Source organism: Sturnus vulgaris, chromosome 10, assembly GCF_052056855.1.
Source record: "Sturnus vulgaris isolate bStuVul1 chromosome 10, bStuVul1.hap1, whole genome shotgun sequence".
Lineage (NCBI taxonomy): Eukaryota > Metazoa > Chordata > Aves > Passeriformes > Sturnidae > Sturnus > Sturnus vulgaris.
The window spans coordinates 16,180,182-16,195,190 of NC_142252.1; positions in this window are offsets into that span (position 1 = coordinate 16,180,182).

A 15,009-nucleotide genomic window follows, 5' to 3' on the forward strand; every position below is an offset into this window, starting at 1 on the left:
AGATAAACAAAACAGACTAAGACGACACTGTTCTGGCCAAGCTATGTCAATCTGCTGCTAATGGACTTGTAAAAGAAACCAAATTCTGGGTGCAGAACATAGAACATTGTCCTAGTGTGTTACCAGACCAATAATTCTGTAGCCTGACATCTTGTTGTTGGGATCTGATATTTCAAAGCAAGTTTCCTCCCAACTCCAGGCTGCTTTCTACCCTGCAGTGACATTGTATTCAGTTACAGCATCATGATCCAAATTACCACTTTTTGAGGACCTGATGCTCTCCAAACAACAGGCTCAGTGGCACACCCTAGGACATCTAATAACTTTCTGCAACACGTCCTCCTTTTAGTACAAGTTCTCTCAGCAGTCCTTGGCATATGGTCCAAGTTTCCAAGAAACTAGGGCAGTAATTGATGGCAGTGAAAGTGAGAATGCTTCATATAAGCAGTAAAAATCCAGGTGACAACTTTAATGTTTTGTTCTTCTTCAAATTTGAGAAATGCTGTTCTGATGTAATTTTAGGTCAACAGATTTGGGGAGTGTCAGTTATTTTGTTTGCTCTGCATGTGAGTGATCTAGCACTGCATTTAATTTCAAAAATGGTTTTCAGTATGCCTTGCTGGCTTTCATCTTAAAAGATTTTTAAAGTGTTACTTCATTTTATTTGTTTTTCTTTTAATAATGCTTAGAGTTAATTCTTCAGACTAAGCAAATAAACAGGACAAACAAAAGTAGCAGATACCTGAAACAATGAGGTTAATTCTGTAGATGTTTAAGGTGCCTTTTATATTGGGCTGTAGCTGACAGCTACAAATGCTGAGGCTATTTGAAAATCAGACCACCTGCGGAGGGATTTTAGGAGTTTGAGGACACCTCCCTTTACTGGAAAAATTCTGGCCTTTGTAGATCTGGATTTAGTTCTCCTCCTCTGAAGAGTGAAAAAGTCGAGCTGGAGTGAGGATGGGATGAAAGTGCTGGAAATAGCAGCTGTGTGCCAAGTGATAGAGTTCCTCACTGGGGCTGCCGTGTGCCGCTCTGACTGTCCGAGCCCTCGCCTGGATCCGGCTCACTGCTGGCAGAGGTTGAATCCTTCCTGAGAACAAATCACTTTATTGTTCGTGCCTGCTCATGCACTGCCTTTTGGGACCGTGCTTCATGTTGTTGCAAGAAGCAGAACCATTAGCACCAAATGAATTCTTTGTCAAGCAGCACAGTCTCCCTGATATTTTTACTCTTTTCTCCAGCAGCTTTCCCCCAGGATCAAATTTGCAGTATTGGAGGGGATTGGCTCCTGTTAAGCAGATGACTTTTTTTTGTTAATTCTGCAGATCATGGCCTGCCATGATTTTCCATGAAATTGGCTCCTTTCTATTTCTTCCTCATCCAAGTGAGCAGCTGGGCAATGAAATGTGGCAGCTCTGGGACTTGAGGAAAACAGTTCTGTTTCGATTAAGCCCCTTCCACTCTCGAGGCCTGTGGAAACTGGGCTGTTTGAAACAGCCAAAATTTCCACCCTGACTAACTGTACCAAAAGCTCCATGCCAGGGAGCTCCTAGTCATGAGCCACCAGCTCAGGGGATGATCCCTGGCAAAGCACAACAGCAATTCTCAAGGGTCCTGTCATTCTGTGCTACAGCAGCCATCACTGTCCTGTTTCTGCCCAGATCCAGGGATTCCAGAGCAGCTGCATTAGTGGAACCACACTGCAGCTGGGGGCAAATCATGGATTGTGAGCCATCAAAACTGATCCCATGGCTCATAGTCGGCCTCAGTGCTTGTGTGACACAAGGCCCTCAGCAGCTTGGCTTACAATTAAGGCTTTTAGCCCCTAACATAGTACACAGTAACAGCAAGAAAAATTTGGCTTTCTTCTCCCAAAATTCAAAAATTGGTCTGGTTGAGTCCTTAGTCATGTGTGCCTGGAGCTGACTTGACATTTAGTGCCATCATCTTGCTCAAACTCAGGATCTGGCCATTGCAGAGAGAAATAACTGGCTTTGATTTGTTTTCCTCAAGATATTTCCTTGCTCTACATCTCATTATTTTCATTATTTGTTCCTAGTGAGATGGAAATATCTCCTATGTTTCAACCCAGTCCAGCTTCCCCCAAGCAGCTCTGAGGAGGCAGCTGCTTTCCTACAAGCACTTCCTCCTTGCTGGCAGCAGAGGATTGTTTAAACTTTTGCACAGAGCTGGTAAGTTTTGTTCAGGTGCCTAAAATAAGTTTCAGAGGGAACTTCAGCACATTCATAAAAATATGTCCCTTTATCCTGCAGCAGTGGCCTCTCTGAAGAGTGTCCTTGTAGTTTCCTGTCTCTGCTTCCTTCCCTCTCTCTAACGTTTTGTTTTGTTTGGAGTGGGGGTTGCCTTATTTTTTCCTGCAATGGGAATTATTCCATGGGCTGGATCATGTTCATGTATTACAGAGTAAAGGAGGCTTTGAAAGATGCTTGTCCCAAGCTGGAATTCTGTCAAAACTGGCTGGATGATTGGTTCTTGCTGGATGTAGCTCCTTTCCTTTCACCTGTACCACAGCTTCTTCCTGATCCCAAAAAGATCCCAAATTAGAATCCCTGGTATTACGCAGGAATTCCCTTCCTTTTGTGCTGGGGCTGATTAAAATCTCTCATTACCTTTACCTTCTAACGTCAGCACTTTATGCAAAGTCATTTCCTAGTAAGAAAAGTTCAGGGCAACTCAGCCCTGAAGTGTTACCTGTCCAGAGGTGAGACCTCTGGTCTTCATTAGACACCCCTCAAACCATTTCTGGGCAGCAGCAATGGGACAGTGTGATGACAGATGAGCTGGCTTATTTTGCTTTTCTCCCAACACGGACAGTTGTCCTGGACAGAAAAGTAAACTCTCAAGCTGCCTTATCTTCTGCAAAGCTGACTGGTCCTGCAGCTTGGCACAGGTACTGGTGTGACCCACGTGCTGCCTTGAATTAATTTTCTCTGGGCTATGAGTGTGGTTTGTACTGAGAATACCCTGTCCTTGCTAGGAAATCACCTCCTGGGGAAATATGTCCTTGCTTAGGCATGTGGGAGATGATGTGATGAGGGGGTGTTATCAGCACAACCTTTGGGGTGTGTGGTGAGTTAACCCTGGGAGGCAGCTCAGCTCCACACAGCCCTCATCTGCTCCCCCACAGAGCAATGGGGAGAGAAGCAGAAGGGCAAAAGTGAGAAAATCTGTGGATTGAGACAAAGATAGTTTTAATAAGTACAGCAAAAGCTGTGTGCACCAGCAAAGCAAAATAAGGAATTCATTACTGCCTACTGGGCAGGCAGGTGCTCAGCCATTTCTGGGAAAGCCAGAACAGTTACTTCATGATGCATAACTCTTTATTTGTGAAGACACATCATAACTCCTTCTTTCTCCCAGTTTTTATTGCTGAGCACTTTGGCACAGGGTCTGGGACATCCCTTTGATCAGCTGGGGTCAGCTGTCTGTGCTCTCCCCTCCCATTGTCTTGTGCACCCCCAGCCTGCTCACTGCTGGGCCAGTGTGGGAAACAGAGCTGGCCTTCGTGCTCTGTAAGCAACAGCTACGACACCCCTGCCTTATCAGCTCTGTTTTGGTCCCAGATCCAAAACAGAGCACCACACCAGCTACTAGAGAGAAAACGAGCTCTGTCCTGCCCCCAGCCAGGGTCTTTGTCTTTTTGTTGTGCTTTGCATGGGACTGGCCACAGCATGTGAGGAGTGGAAGCACAGCACAATTCAGGAGAGGCAAAAGCTCCTCTGAGCCCAGCTGGGCACCAGAGGAACTGGGTGGGTGGCAGCAGGGGCTGGCGTGGGGCTGCCACCCGGTTACTGGACACTGACCAGTTAGAGAGTAGAAACTGAGGGTTTTCCTGAACACTTTTGGGGAGATCTGAGAGGATGTGGCATACAACCCTGAAAGGAAAGAGGTCTCTTGGTCATCTGCTCCGTCTCCAGAGAGTTGCTGGCAGGGACATTTAAATCCCCTCCTGAACAGGATGGAGCTTTTCAGCACTTCAGCACTTTCAGCACTTCAGGAAAGGTTCATGCTACTGCAGCAGCTCTTTCAAGTCAGGCTGTCACTACCTGTCTGCCAGAGCTATTGCAGGCTCCTTTTCAGCCCTATGGATCAGGATATCGGTTTTTTAATCACAAAGAGGTTTTCTTCTGTGTCTCATCATGAATTGATGCAATAGATCTGTAACTGCCCCAATCAGCTGCTGCTGTGCCAGGCTTTCTGTGCAGATTTCGGCTCTGAAACAAAAGGATGGGGAAAGCTAAAAGAAGATAAAACCTCTGGTTTGCTAAAGTAGCACCAAATCAACAAGGCAGCTGCATTTCGGCCTGGATTATTATTTAGAGCCATTTGTATTCAGCATTCTCTTACAGCAGCTCAAACCTGGAGTTTGACCTGCGTTCAGGTGTGTATGTACCAATTAGTTTGTATTAGGCTTAAGTGTGGAGAAGGTCATACATTAGTCTTGGTGCAGGAAAAGCTGAATCAATATGAAATGGAGACTATTCCTGTAAAGATTCAGGAATGGAAACTTTACCACCACTACCACACCTACTTTCAGAACTTGCACATCACAAAGAAGTTGAGAAATACCTTTGTGGTGGGTGGTTGTCTCAAATGCAAATGTCATAGTTTGAAAGTGTCTCCTTATTCTAACTCATTCAAGTGAGAGAGAGCTTTGCACCTGCCTCAGGGGAGATGGGGAGATTGTAAGAGAAAAACAGGGAAGATATGGGTCTTCCCCCTGAGCCTCGCTAAAGTGTGGGCAGCAGGGCTGTTGGGGACCAGCACCCGAAAAAGGTAGAGAGTGAGTTTTAGGAGGAGTCCTATTGTTATTGTTATTGTTATTGTTGTTGTTATTGATCCTTATTGTTTAATCTAGGGGTCTCATTTTATGCTATGTTATGTTAGGGGTATTTCTCATGATCCCTTAGTGCTGCCTCGTGTGTTCTTGCAGCAAAGTGAAACTGTTTGGGCCGGGTGAGGATGCAAGAACTGCTCTGTGCATAGGGAGGGTGCAGCTGGAGGAACAGGAACAGTGTTTGTGCTTATGGGGGTTGCTGAGATTGTCTGGAGATTTAAAATGTCAACATAACCAGTACTAGCTTCTTCTTATTTTCTTATCCAGGCACAATTTGAAGCTGTGAATGCCTTACCCTGAGGGTGGGAAATAGATGGTGTTTGTCCAGACAACCACGTCTCCCCCACTGGTGTGGTTCAGGAGGGAAGCTCTTACATACTATTGACTTCACAGTGAAATCGAAACAGTTTTGATCCTGCTTCTAGATAATCTTTGCCCGTGCTGTGCCCACATCAGCTAAGAGCTGTTACATGGGATCTGACTTTTCCTCCACATCCACTAACATGCAACCCACGCCAAAGACGGGGGCTGTGCACACCCTGCTCAGGTTTTCCTTTGGTCTGCCACCCTCAGTTAATGGGGTGCAAAGTACAGGTGCTACACATCTTCTCATGCAGTATTCCTTTTGCTCTAAACCTGAATTTTACTTTTTCCTGCGGCATTGTTTTGCGTAGGCAGCATCGGTCAGATTTCTGTTGCATCAGTGGGTTTGCTGGTATTGGGTTTTACTCAAACAATGTGTTCTGCCACAAAGGAGCAGGTTGGAGCAGGTTAGAGCTGTCCAGCCTGGCCGGGCAGGAACCAGTGACGAATAAAGCTCCAATAAATGCATTCTTCTGCCTCTCCCCTTCCTTCACACATATATCAATTGCTTTTCCAGATTATTGAGAAAAGAATCTCTGTGTTTCCTGGGTGTGAAATGTATTGGTTCTCCCTTTGCAAGCAATGAAGATAATGTTGCTGCCAGAGCTGTGGCTTGGCCCAAGGCTCTGTTGCTGGATGGGTGATCCCAAGGCCAGCAGGAGCAGTGGAGATATTTGTGTCAGCGCTGCAAGCAGATTGCTCCACTGGGACCCACCTGGGATTCGGGAGCAGCCCAAAACAGAGCTGCCAGCAGGGACAGGGCTCCCCTCCTCCCCTGCTGACCCCAGCACACAGTGCCCTGCAGGGCTTGGGCGTGGGAAATGCCCACTGGCCCTTCCTCCACTTAAGCAGCACCAGGCCTGGGAAATGGGGTCCCTCTGGGCTCTAGGAATCTCAGGGCTCTTTATATATTTAAACCTCATCCATGAACTGTCCCCCTGTGGCTGCCATCACCCTCCTTCAGCATCATATCTGGCACAGCTACCATTGCCCTGAAAGCTGGGTCTGGTCCTCCCCACACACTCCTTGGGCTGTGCTAAGAGGTTCATAGGATCCTTTCACCTACTCCTTAACAAAAACAGGCAATGTTGGAAGGATAACTGAGGAGAGAAGGAGTGGAAGACGTTTTTGCAGACTGATGCAGCAGCACTTGCTCTCTGCTCCAAGGCAGTTTGAGTCTGTGGGCTGTGCTCACCACAGCATCATGCAGTGTCTGGTGACAAGACACGTCCTTCCCCTGGGGCTGGTGCTGGTGTCCACACACTCATTGCTTCACCCCACAGCCAAGAGTGCAGTTTCCAGGTGACCTTTCCCAGATTAAGCATAGCTTGCAAAACTTCATGCCTCCTTCCAGGCTTTTAAAACTCCCTCATTTGTTGTGGTGGCTTCATTTGCAATAGGAGCTGAAGAGAGACTTCACTGAAACCTGGCCAGTGCCCAGAGGGGAGGGTGGCTGTGATGCACATCTCAGCCCTTCAGCTACCGCATTCCTCCCACCAAGATTCTGAGATTTCCCCTCTCTGGCCCTACTTGTGGAAGAGGACAAACAAACTCTCCAAGTAGAAATGCCTGGGCGAGAGCAGAGTTTTGTCAGGCATTCAGTAGCAAACCCCTTGAGCCTGTTCAGCTGCCTCGTGCAGTGTAGCACAGTCAGGCTTGGAGGTTTGTCCCACTGACCCTGTGCCCACGCCCAGAACTGAGCTTGGTGTGGATCTAAATGCTCTGCAGGTGTAAATCAGCACAGCTTCAGCTACACTGATGACCCTGCCACACTGCCCACAGTGTGAGGGTGAGTGAGGTCTCTTTGTCCCTTTTGTCCTCTTTGTTCTATGCTGAGAGCTGTGATCTCCTGGACAGACAGAGGAATCTGTTTTGTCAGGTATTTTGGGTATTCTGGCAGGCTGAGCAGAAAATGACAGGTGAAGAACACAGCAAGAGGCAGGAAGGAAAGAGGCTGAAAATCCTCATGCAGTCTCATGCCCGGAGGTTGCTGCTGTGTTCGTGCACATCCCCACTGTGTCACCCAGGGTCACAAGAGTTCATCTTGCTCTTTGTGTTCTCTGAGGCATGCATGCCTTGCTGGAGAGGCTGTGGCAGGCTGGCAAGGCTCCTTTTTGGGGTACACCTGAGCACTACCCTCCCCTACAACTTCATGCATGGACTTTCCCGGGCTCCAGCGCTCCACCCCTGGCCATTGGACCCAAGACTTTGGGGAGGGCCAGCAAATCCCTTGCACAAGCAGGGCTCAGTGAAGTGCAGGGGTTGGTGCTGCCCTGCAGGCAGTATGGCTCCAGCCAGCTCTCTGCACAGCCCTGGCCATCAGGAAGTGCAAGTGGCTTTTCCAGCAGCTCCTCTGATGGAGGATTCTGGAACGTTTTCAGGTGAGGGGGTGGTTTGGATGGTGGTGCCCACCCCCCTGCTAGTTTGGGAGCTGGGCAACAGAGAAGCCCCTTCTCTGGCCCCATCCCCGTACAGGAGACAGAGCCCCGCTGTTGGTCAGAGGAAGTTTGGTGAAGGCAGAAAGGAGGAAAAGATTCCTGACAGGTTTCATCTGTCCAAGCCAAGAATGGTCCCATTAGAAGCTTGTAAACCTTTTTCTTCTCAAACACATCTATTTATTTTTTTAACTGCTGGCTGTTGCTCAAAGTGACCTTGTCTGCGCGTCCATCCCATTCGGTCGCGCTCCTGCCTGTGCCTCATCCTGGCCCCGATTAGTCCGGGAAGGTCTTTGGCTTCCCAGCCATGAAAGCGGCTCTCTCAGGGAGGGCGTGGATGGCTCCCCTTGGCCAGGAGCCTGTGCCGGCCGCGGGCGCTGGGGGGGGGGGGGGCTCGGCTCGCTGGGAAGACTGGGACAGTGTTTGGGGCCGAGGCTGCTGAAAGGGCTCAGTGTGTGCTGAGCGTGAGTCAGCCGGGCCGGAGGGCAGCTGGGAGCCGCCGAGGAGAGCAGCCCAGAGCTGCTACAGGAGGGGCTGGCTTCCCAGGGAAAGGTGGTGAAACGGATCTCATTAGCCTGGAGTGGAGGCAGAAGGGCCCGAGGAAGGAGAGAGGCTGAGAGCTGGTGCTTCCAGCGGTGGAAGGATTTGAGGAAGCCTTGCATCACACCTGGGTGTCTGTGTGGGGTTAGGGATGAGAACGGGAAGGGGGCTGGACTTTCATGTGACTGGATGTCAAACAAAGCCTGGGGAAGGACTGGGAAAGCCCTGGAAAGATTCTTGGGGTCCTTGAGATAGGGAGCTGTCTTGTGTCACATTCTGGTGCCCTGAGCACCAGCTTGCAGGGCTGGAGTTCCATCCTGGGTGGTGTCAAACATCCCTGGAGCTGCTGGTTTTCTTTGGCTCAGTTTGGCTGTGCACTCCTGGTCTGGCTGACACACCCAGGTGGCTTCCAGGCTATGCCAGCACCTTACACATCCCCAGCATCCACTCCTGGTCCCTAGGGATGTCAGCTGCAGTGGCAGAGCCAGGAGGTGACTTGTCACTTCCTGGAGCAGGCAACATTGCTCGTAGCTCTGGGCAGTTCCAAAGGGAGAGTGGCTTCCTGGTGGTCCCAGTTAGGACCTCTGTGCCTGGCTACATGTGAGATGAGAAGAAGGGAGGGATTTCTGGTTTAGATTGGATGCAAGCATGTATGGGAAGGTCTGGTTTTATCTCAAAAGCAAACAGTACTGCACATGGTGGTGCTCCCACACAGAAAGGTCCCCATGATGTCTGTGAGGATTAGGCATGTCCTACTGTCTTCCAGAGGCATCATATGCTCGTGTAAGACACCAGCAAGAGAAGAGTAGAGGCCCTTTGGGGTTCAGCTTGCCCCTGTCCTGGAACCCAGAGCTGCTGGGGAGAGCAGGAGGGGGCCACTGGTGCAGAGAGTGTGCAGAAAGAACTTGCAGTGGTGGTTGATCAGGAGATTCATCCTTTTTAATGGGGATTTAGCTAACTGGACTGTGAGGGAGTTGAACTTTGATGAAAAGTCAGACTAAGATATTTTCTTTTAGCACAAATAGCAGCAACCCAAAAGCAGAGAGTCTCACCAGCAAATGGGAGGGCAGCTGATGGCTCAGGGCAGCCTGGCCACATCCCTGTGCCTCCAGACCTGCAGAAAACCACCCCAGAGGCTGGGAATAATCCTGTCAACTTACTGGCTGACATTTCAGGGCTAGTTCACCCACCACACCTCTGGTTTGTTGATCTGTGGAGCCCAGTCGCTGAACTCTGCAGCCACATGCTCAGTATTGGCACCATGAGCTGCTTGTGCCAGGGAGTGTGCCTGCCACCTCGTCTCAAGGACTGATGGGCTTTCCATCCTGCTCGTTCCATGATGCCCAGTTCTCTATCCTTCCTCAACTCTCTCTAGTGTTGGGCAGATCCTCAAAGCTCAGATCCTGCAGGAACGACCTCTTAGGGTGGTGCGTTTCTGTCCTGTTGTCACCAGTGACAGCAGAAGAATGAAGGGAGAGTAAACCATGATAGGGAGCACAGTGTGATGATACAAACGAGCTGGAAGGACCCAGGAGAGCCATCAGTTTGTCCTCCACCCTGTGCAGGAGCTGGTTTCCCATGGTGAGGCAGGGATCAACCCAGCAGCAGTGTCTGGAGCCTCCCTGCTCCAAGACACTGGAAATGCCAAAGCCACGTAAGAGCCGTCAGCCCAACGGATGGCACGGGGCTGTGGCTGCGCCTGCTGAGAATCAGGGAAGGAGCTGGATCCATGCATTAACTCACTGGCCATCTCAGCCCACAGCATAGCATGACTTCACCGTCGGGTGAACATCCCACCATGGAAACCAAACCTCAGGAATGCGTCTGGGTGTGCCGACTCCCTTTTCTTCTCCAGAGGGCTCTCTTATGTCTCAGCTACTCCCAGTCTAGCAAATTGCTGCTGTCACCTCTCCCACCAGCTCCCTGAGCTGGGCTGGGGAGCAGTGCCCATGCAAGGACCATCCTCTGTGCCCGGCGGGTGCTTGCCCAGGGGTGGCACTGCGGGTGCTGCCCTCCCTCCGTGCGCATGCGGAAGCACAGAGCTTTGCCATGGCTTCAGTCCAGTAGCCCCAGCCAGAGAGGGGAAGTCTGCACTCCACATGCCCTCCTTCTCCCTCTCTCCTGTCTCTTGCTGGAGACAGATCCACCAGTGGCTGTAGCAGAGCCCAGGTTTTGGCGACGAGCAGCAGCAGAGTGATGATTAATGCTGAGCAGAGCCACAGAGCCAGGGATGTCTGAGTTGTCTCTGCCTGTCTCCTAAACCGATTTGGCCAAAAAAGGCTAATGTGAGAATTTCTGCATCTGCCAGCCTGGGAGGGGGCTCAGCCAGAGCTCAGGGTCTCAGCAGGCATGTATGGGGCTGTATATTTTTCCACTTGGGCTGGAGAGGGGCCGTGGGCAGGCAGCCACCCGGCTCAGGTGACTCCTGAGCCGTCCTTTCCATCTGACTCATGAGAGATGTCGCGAGTGCTCTCCTGCCCAATGGAAAACACTTCTCCTTGCAGCTCATGGCTTCTGGGCCCATGCCAGTCCCCAGGCAGCACAGCTTCCCAGGGCTGTGCTGGCACCCAGAGCCCAGCTCTTCCCAGGTTGGAGCTGGGATTATCCATAGGATAATGCCCGACCAGGGCTTTACCCTCAGGCTGTGCCCGTAGCTGGTGTGGCAGAACAGTCAGGATGGCAAGGGCTGGGCAGGACAGGCCCCTGGTCCCTGCAGTGGGCAGGAGCATCTCACAGGCAGGGCTCCTGATTTCACTGCTGGCATGACACTGCTTTCCCAACACTCCTCATTTCCTCTTCTCCACCTTTTGAAGGGTCCAGGATGGAAGTGATTGTCCTTCAGCCCTAGGATAGATCTTTCCCTTCCCAAGGCCAAGCACCGCATCCTCCTTCTTCCTTTCTGGATTTGGGCAGCGTGAGAGTATCTCCCACCTCAAATCCCACATTCATGTCCCCTAAGATTTCTCCATGTTATGTCCTCATGGGCTTATGTTTTTCAGTGCCTGGATGCCATCCTACCACAGGGTCGCAGGAAAAACGCAGACCCTGGGGCTTTCTGCACAATGGAAACTGAGGCACACTGGGGTCCGCACCTCTTGCTGGGGCACGTTGGGCTGAGAGAGACAAGCCAGGCTTGTGGCTCACTGTGCCCAGCCTCAGGCTGTTTGCATCACATCCCAGAGCCTGGCCCCTCTGTGCCTGCTGCCCAAGCTGCAGCACTGGGCTCCCCCTGCTCCTCTGGGAAGGGAAATGTTTTCCCTTTCCCTTCCCATTCTGCTCGCCAGCAGTGAGTGAGTCCGGTTTCCCCTGCGCGCTGCCGCCAAGCGCCTCTGGAACCACTGGAAAATGCATAAAAGGCCTGGGCAAGGCTGCGGTGAGGGTTACTCGCAGTCACAGCTGGATCCAGCTGCTGCTTTAAAGCAACAGCACAGCCACACAGGGCTCCCCAGGACACCCAGGTGTCCCAGGAGCTTAAATCCCATTGGAAGAGAAGGCAGCATCCTCACTGGGCAGCAGCCCTGGGGCTGGAGGGAGCCTTTTTACTGGGAAAATGAGGAAGGGGCAGCCCAAGGACACAAACCCTTGGGTGGGTCTGGGCCTGGGGTTTGCTCACCCAGGTGTGCATAGTGCTTCCCCCTGCCCTGCTCCTGTGGCTGCTGGCACAATGAACAGGAGAGCCCTTCCCTGCCAGCCCCATCTGCATCCCACAGTTGGGTCTGCAAAGGGCAAACAGCAGCTTGGAGCATTAGGGGCTGGCACATCCATCACCCTGCAAAGCAATTTATACTCCTCCCCTATTTTTGGAAGAAATAATGCAAATCCCAGAGTGTTTGATTCCAGGCAGGACAGAGGGTGTGGCTTTCAGCTGTGGCTCAAGGTGTTTCGGCAGCCCCCAGTGTTTCAGTGTGGGAGATGCCGAGGCCGATGGAGTGGGATGGAGCAGCTGGCTGTGGCACAGCACAGAACCTTCTCCTGCATCCTGGAAGCCAGCATGATCCCACTCTGGCAGAGGTGCTGAAATTGAAACAGCCCTGGGGCACTGGGGTTAATGAGTACAATAACTCACCCCCGCCCGGGGTCCGGTGTATGGCCCTGTCAGCATGGGCAAGCAGAGGGAGCTTTCTCTGGGGGTGGATGTCTTTCCACGTCAGACTGGTCCATGACGTCTGCTCCACCTTCCAAGACGCAGCAATAAATCAGGTTAATAATTAATCCTAACTGCCTGGGGAACCTTCCCCAGTCCCAGCTCGCAGTATCCCACGTGAGAGCTGCGGTGATGGGCGAGTCTCACAGGGTTGCTCTTTACCACAGCATCATGAAAGGTGCTTAGAAAACAAACATGGAAGGAGAAAGGAACGTTCCCTGTCCTATCACATCCAGGATGTTTGCTCCTGAGTGTGTGCAAAGTCTTGATGTGGTGCGAGTCTGGCTCAGCCAAACAAATTGCCACCTTGACCTCCCTCCCTGCTCCAGGGTACACCACAGGTGAGTGGTTTAACAAAGAAAAACCTAAAAGTGTGACCACCCTGTGCAGCTGGTCTCGGGTCAGGCTGAGCCTTTGGTCCTGCTCCAGGCACTCAGAGGTTTGGGGAGGAGAGGGCTGGTTTGTGTGTCTCCGCAGGGCAACGGGACCTTGGCTTCTGTGGGAAACCCAGTCCAGGGACCACAGTGTTGGCACAAGTGGTCAGGAGGTGTGAGAGTTCCTGGAAGAAGAAGTGAGAGTTTTTTCTGTGTATGTATAATTTGCTGGAATGAAAATAAATCAGAAAACAACACTCACACACACCAAAAAACCCATATCAAAGAAACCAGTGCAGCTTTCCCCAGTGAAACAAATTCCAAACCATCAGTGGGAAAACACTGGCTGGGTCAATCTGCCACTAGCCAGTCTTCTGGGATTACATAAACTTCATAAAAAAAGCTCACTTCTTTCTTTGTACTATTTTTTAAAAATAAAACATTTTAGTTCAGGTCCACTTTGAAATTAAAAGAGGATTCTTGAAACAAAAAAAGCATTGTGGTTCTCTTTGAGAACATTTAGATGAGCCACTTGGGTATCACCCCAGTCCTCGTCCTTTCCCTTAACCCATGCAATGTTCTGGAGCCCTGTTTGATGCCAGCTCCAAAGCTTTGTTATCCCCGCAGGTTGCCCCTCCTCATCTCCAGCAGTGCCACCAGTTGGGAAAATGCTCTGGTGGGGGGTGAGTGTGTGGCATTGGGACTGGCTCTCTTCCAATGGGTCTCAGGAGCCATCAGATGTGGAGATGCCAGCAGGAGCTGGTGTCACCCTGGCTGTCACTTGGTGCCACCCGGGCAGATCCATACACTGCCTTCCCTTCTACGTCCCAGTCCAATGCAACAACAGCATGTCCAAATGCTATTCCTCACAGGTGCCCTACCAGCTCTCCCAGGGCTGCAGTGGCCTGGCACACTTCCAGTGTCACTGCTGTTGTGCAAGGCAGAGGAACTCGGCTTTTCCATGCCCAAGCAGCACCTGCTACACAAGAGTACTTATCCAGAAATCCACAGCTCTGCCTACAGTGCCAAAAAGGCACCTGGTGCCTCCAAATTTCAGTTAATGGCTCAGACCTAAGAAATACAGGTGATGGGTGATGCAGAGGAGGGACAGGGCTACAGATTCAGCTGCTTTGCTGAAGGCAGAGCTGGGCAAGAATGGAAGGGAAATGCTGTTGGCTGAGTCTGCTGGGGTGAATAAAAATATTCAGGTTTCTCTTTTTCATGTTTTATTCTCAGCAGAGCGATTGTGGCTGCTCAAGTGAAACCTCTTCTTACTGGGTGCTGGAAAGAGGCAAATGGAATGTGTGTAGAGTAAGACTTATTTCAGCTGGATTTTGTTCTTCCTGCTGCTTTTCTGCTTTCCCAGGACGAATCTGAAGAGCTGAAAACTTGATTTTGTCCTAACATTTTCTATGTAATGATGAAAAAAATCATAAACAATTCTGCTTCGTTTTCAGGTTTATCCTTGAAACAGGAGCTGGTGTTGCCAGGGATGCCCAGGACTGTGTTTATCCCAGGCATCAGAAGCCCCAGATCTAACAGGATTTAATGATTATCAGAGGTAAAGCTTTGTGCAGCCATCATACCCCAGGCCTGCAGTGCTCTCAGGCAGTGAGGGTGTGCATCTTTTTCCCACACAGGGGGAGGTAGGGGGTTATTTGAGCCAAAACCCTACACAGCAGCATGGAATCATCTGGGAAATCCTGTGCTTGCGGCCCTACAGCTTTCCTGCACGGAAACTGCTGTCAGAGAGGCAGGACACTGGGAGCAGGGCTGGCACAGCTCCCTGCCCCAGGCTGCCAGGAGCCCTCCTTACTCTGCAGCAGTGCCACTTCCCTCCGAGCAGCACAGCCCTCAGGCTGCACCACGGCCAGGCTCTAGGAGACTGGGGCTGCTGGGTGCCCTGGAATGGCAGCAGTCACCCAGGTTATGGTTTGGGATTTACTGCAGCTCCCCACAAGTGGATGCTGCCATTCCTGTCCCCATCATGGTCCCAGGGCAAATTGCAAGGATGAAATGGTTGTTGCACTCTCAGAGCTTTCCTGGTCACATTCCTTCATGCTTATTTGTGCAAGGGCCATTCTCCAGTGGGGTCCTCCTCCACGGTGAGCCCCTCTTTGCAGAGTGAGGTGAATTCCCAGCCATGGGCTGGCATGAACCTACGATCCCTTGTGCTGCAGGGATGAGTTGGGTCCTTCTTACAGCCTGTTCTGGTCAAGCTGATGCTCAGTGAATCTCATGGCCATGATTTTCTTGGGGCCATGAGTGCAGCAAATACCAACTTTTCTATAG